This window comes from Corythoichthys intestinalis, chromosome 1 (genome assembly GCF_030265065.1).
Source record: "Corythoichthys intestinalis isolate RoL2023-P3 chromosome 1, ASM3026506v1, whole genome shotgun sequence".
NCBI classification, from domain to species: domain Eukaryota; kingdom Metazoa; phylum Chordata; class Actinopteri; order Syngnathiformes; family Syngnathidae; genus Corythoichthys; species Corythoichthys intestinalis.
The window spans coordinates 23,976,694-23,982,693 of NC_080395.1; positions in this window are offsets into that span (position 1 = coordinate 23,976,694).

Here is a 6,000-nt window from a genome sequence, read left to right on the forward strand (position 1 = left end):
CGTTTACGAACTGATGAGAAGGTACCGTATTTTATTACTGCTTCATTGTTTAAAAAAAAAAAAAACGGGAATATTGTTTAAAAGGTACTTAAAAAACACTGGGAAATTAGTCCCTGGCGGAAGAAGAGCAGTGGAAGAGGTACAACAAGTTGGATCAAGACCAAACATTCAAAGTACGGATTTACAGACGAGGTCTTCAAAATTGAGTCATTGATATTTACGACTCAGTTTCGGATATGTTTATCAAATCTAATGACTATTTTTCCATTCCAGTAAGTCGTAAATCTTCATAATATTACACTGAAATTCAAGCGCCTGCACGTTTCTACTTCCGGTTCCCTTTAAGCAACTCCGTGTACTCAAGACCGACTTGCAAGCTCTTTCGTGAACCCTTCTTCTGACCAAACGCGGTGCTTACAGGCATTCTCATCGGATAAGTACCGAAGTAAGCATTTAGTGGACTAAAATATACAAAACTTGATGCTCTGTTGAAGTCGTTTTGCTTTATGTTAAAGCTCCCCATGTTCATTTTTACTTAGTTATGCTCAGCTTCGCTCGCTGGCTAAGACACGATAAAACATTTCGATTGCTTACGCGTACGTAACGCCACTTCTCACGTGTTTTTTTGTTTGTTTTACCTAGAAAGGTCGCCGTCATGGTGAACATTAAAACGAACACATTTAATTATATTAAATGCTTTTCGATTTCCCTCTAAGATGTGGAATACTACAACAAATGTCATTCAAATGACGGCAGACCAGGGGTGAAAGTGGGCTAGAACGGTCAGGAACGCAGTTCCGGTATAAGATTCAGGGCCGGAATGCTGTTCCGGTACACGGTGCTTCGATTCCAAAAATATGACGGCAACTGTCAAAACGTTATGTAAAAAAATTTTTTTTAAATGCTGAGCTGCCACACATGCATTTCATCTCCAAGAAGAAAACAATCTACTAACATCAGATTTACATGCACAAGTGTTAATAACAAGCATAACAAAGGGCTTGTGTAGTGTAATCCGTTATTCCACCGATATTTATTATTTATTTTATTCCACGGACGGCATGGAGGTTTCCCTAGCTGCTGCAGTTATCCGAGTCTGACGATGATGAGTCACGTCAATGTGCGAATGCACACAGCAAAGCAAAATGCCTGGACTAATTTATCTGTTCATTTGGCTGACATACTGACATCTGATCAGCATAGTTGGCTAGCTAGCGCATGTTTTCTGGAACAGCAACAACAACAACAACAAATTTTTGAATTGATGCGACAAAAAAGGGCGATGCAGCAGAAAATGGATCAAATCTTTAAGAACCAGGAAAGAGTTGAGGAGGCTTATTTATCATATTAAGTTTTATTTGCTCTGATGGGGAGGTTCAGAAAATCTTAGCTGTCAATGTGCACTTTGGACTTATATTTGTTTATTTATGTTAGGCTACTTATTCATTTCCTTATATTTAAGAAAGTCAATGTTTGCGCAATCTTCAAAATATATTCCATTTCACTCTGCATAATATAAGTCAATTGTATTTTTCTGAATGTATATTACTTATATCTTTATTATTTAAAAAAAAAAAAAAAAAGCAAAAGTAAATGTTGACATTAACTTCCATTTTAATATACATTATGTGTTCTTAAGTAGTTAAAATTTAGATTTGGCATTTAATATGTGAGGAAATGAGGGAAAATAAAAATTAGGAGATGGAGGTTGGGGTTATTGCTGTTTTTGTTTTGCAAACTTTTATTTTGCAAATCATTGAAAAAATACAATTTTGAATGAAAATCAGTTTTTGTATGTGTTATAGAAATAACTGTGCCAAAACAGTTTTCTTTGCATTTCAGTAGTTTTAGGAGGTTTACCCCCCCCCCCCCTTCCAAAAAAAAAAAAAAAAAAGAAAGAAAGAAAAGAACAAAATAAATAAGCGACATTTCTGGCTCTGTGGCAACCTTCACGTCGGGGAGTTCCTGCAAGAAATTCTAACCACTTTCACCCCTGGGCCGCAGACCATATGATTGACACAAAGCCATAAAATTCTATTCTTGGTTTTTCACTTTATGTACAACTCAGATTTTATGTTTAAACTAATTATAACATATATTTGTTACATTTTTGATGCATTTTTATGCATTATAAAAGATTTATGTCTGAATTTTGGGGGTCTTTGAACCGATTGGGGCATTTACATGGAAAACGAGTCTCTACTTACAGAATTTTCAAGTTAAGAAACTACTTCCAGAACCAATTAATTTAGTAAGTAGAGGTACCACTGTATTAGTATTCTGTTGTCACCGTATGACCGTTCTGTCTATTGTCAAATCAGTGTGCTTTTGTCGAGCAAACGGAGAAAATGCTGTTAAGAATTATTGTCTTCCGGTTGTGCAAAGACAAACAACGAATAGGTTAGTTTGGTCACCTTTCCAAAGGATAAAAGTATAACCAAATTTGATGATCACACCGAATCACGTGCTGTGGTACATGTTGATAGCCGATCACAAAAATCTGCAGCAGTAACATCTTCTGTTGAGAGATTTTCTGTGGGTGGGGCGTTGGCAGCTGTGAAGGTGGAACTAATTATGGTCTACTTTTACTTAAACCTTTTCTGTCATTTTTTTATTTTGTCAAATATATGTTCTGCTATCTTTTTAAAATCACTTGTTGTGGCATTGCATTGCACCTTTAAATCAAAATGAGGGTTACTTACTACTGTTATTACTGAAGCAAAGCTGCAGTACTATTTCAGAGTCTACACAGCCATTGTGTAACTAATTCCAATTTGAGCAAAGCCTGACGGTTAACGACCAATTATAAATAGGTCTGTGTCATAGACGGCGATAGGTGGCCAATCCATTCGAACGAACGTTCATTTGCTGCCACTGTTCCACTTCAAATGGATGGAAGCGTACCTTGGACTCTGGCAAATTACATCATTTTTTTCCCATTCTGTGTCCTGTAGACATCACAGAAGGAGATCTTCACCTTGAGAAGCACGACACCCCCCTCCCCCCCCACGTAAAACAAGTGAAGGAGTTGGAGATGTCGTACATCAAGGAGGAGGCACAGCCAGAGACCCACTACATAAAAGAAGAACAGGAAGATGAAATCACGTTTCCATTGACTGTCAGTGTAAAGAGTGAAAAAGATGAAAGTCCAAGCCAAGAGAGCAGAGGAGCAAAACAAGCAAGCGTCAGCTCTTTTCAACACCTGACAACAAAAGCTCAGGCACCACCACAACTGGACGGCCTGATAGCGCCACTCTCGGACAGTGACGGAGTAACATCACACTCTTCTGACACTAACACTGATGAAGAGGATGTTGACTTCGATCCAGAATCTTCAAAATCCTTAAAAAAGTCATCACTGAAAAGAAACACAAAAGAATACATGTGTGGGAAACCTTTTGCCTGCTCACTTTGTGATAAAAGATTTTCTTGGAAGCAGCCATTAACATCACACATTAGAAGACACATTGGAGAAAAGCCTTTTGTCTGCACATTTTGTGGTAAAAGATTCACAGAGAAGGGTGAATTAAACAATCATGCAAGAACACACGCTGGAGAGAAGCCTTTTGCCTGCTCACTTTGCGATAAAAGATTTTGTTGGAAGCAACAGTTAACAACACACACAAGAACACACACTGGAGAGAAGCCTTTTGCCTGCTCTGCTTGCGATAAAAGATTCTGTCAGAAGGGAGATTTAACCGTACATGCAAGAACACACACCGGGGAAAAACCTTTCGCTTGCGCAGTTTGCGAAAAAAGATTTTCACGGAAACACATCTTAAAAATACACACGCGTACACACACTGGAGACAGGCCTTTTCCTTGCTCAATTTGTAATAAAAGATTCACCACGAAGGTAAAATTAAGCAATCATGCAAGAACACACACCGGGGAGAATCCATTCGCTTGCGCGGTTTGCAGTAAAAGATTTTCTCAGAGTCAACAGTTGAAACAACACACAAGAAGTCACACTGGAGAAAAACCTTTTGCTTGCTCTCTTTGCGACAAAAGATTTAGTCTGAAGCAACAGTTAAAAATACACACGCGTACACACACTGGAGAAAAGCCTTTTCTCTGCACATTTTGTGGTAAGGGATTCAAAGAGAATGTAGTGTTAATCAGGCACGCAAGAACACACACTGGAGAGAAGCCTTTTGCCTGCTCATTTTGCGATAAAAGATTCCCTCTGAAGGGACAGTTAACATTACACACAAGAATACACACTGGAGAGAAGCCTTTTGCGTGCCCTGTTTGCAAAAAAAGATTCTCTCAGAAGAAAGATTTAAGCGTACACACAAGAACACACACCGGGGAGAAACCTTTCGCTTGCGCGGTTTGCGGTAAAAGATTTTCTCGGAAGCATAACTTAAAAATACACATGCGAACACATACTGGAGAGAAGCCTTTTGCCTGCTCCGTTTGCAATAAAAGATTCTCTCAGAAGAAAGATTTAAGCAAACACACAAGAACACACATTGGGAAGAAATCTTTTGCTTGCGCAATTTGCAGTAAATCCTTCTCTTTACAGGGAAATCTAAAAAGACACATAAAAATCCACTCTATGAGCGGTTTGCAGTAAGAGATTAACTCGCAAGGGACATTTAGAACCTCACATAAGAAGCCACACTCAGGAAAAACATTTTAATTACAGTGTGTGACAAAAAAAAAAAATCTGATTTGTGCCAAGCATTTACAGCTTGCCCGTTCCCCCCGACCCTGAGACCCTTAATGAACTGGGCTACATCTCTTTCTGTTGAGTTTTTTCCATAACTTTATACCTTTTGCTATTTTACTGCTTTTGGCCATTTTACTTCTTAATGTTGGCATTTGAAATACTATGATTCTTCCCTAAGTTGTTCTTCGCTCAATTTTCGAACTTTTGAAATAGTTTTAGCTATGATGTCTTTTATTAAGTCTTGTCCATTATAATATTTTGAATTCTTCTTAATTACAGAATTCCATGACCTTTTTATTATTGTGACTATTAAATATATTTGTTAATTACTGACTTTTTTTTTTTTTTGCTTCCTCTGTCTTGAACTGTTTTTGAAGCATCGCTTGTTCTATGAATATGGGTTGTACATACCAGTACACTTTGCATTGCATTGATTCCCATAATTCAGCACATTTAGATAACTACACTGGTCTACAAGCAAAATGCGTCCTTGATAAACGTAGTGAGACTTGACTAAATTTGAGTCACTAAAAAAAGAAATAAATAAATAAAAATAAATGGGGTCAAGCATGTCAAGAGATTAGTTTTTAAGATACAGTATCTGGCCAAAATGTTAAAATTCAAGCAATTTAGGCGAAAATATGGAAAATTAGATAAATCTATGGAACTCTCCAAAACGTCTGTCTCCCAAAGCACTTATACCAGGTGATCAGGATCATTACCAGGCTCCTGCAGAGCTTGCTGACGAGCTGATCATTTGATTTAGGTGTGTTAAAGAAGAGAGACATGGAAAACAAGCTGGATAGGTGCTCTCGAGGACCAAACTTGGAGACCCCTGACTTATACAGTTCATTTGTGCATTTCAGGGCGGTTTGCGCCAGTCAATTCACTCAGAGTGCCCAATTTTGGGTTAAAATGCCAAAGATACGTTTTGCCTGAGAAAGTGGATTTCGCCCAGGTCCCCCGTGTCCATGAGCCCGAAAATGGTGAGCTTTGGGCGGCTGCATGAGAAACATGAAACAACTGAAGTCTCAATGCTGAAGGTTCTCATGGTGCTAAAAATGTTCACGTTCTTTCATCCCACACATTAATTCACAGTATATATGTGTATTGCAGTTCAATAGATGACAATGAATGGCACAATCCGCATTAAAGTGCCACATTTTAGGCTAAAACACCCAAAGTTACGTTTCGCCTGGCATGGGGATTCCACCTTGATCCTCCGTATGCTTTAACCCGCATATACTATGTCTCGAGTGCCCTTGAGAGATGCGCATGGAGCCAGGAAGTTCACCTTTGTCATTCAACCAAACATGGTCGAAAAC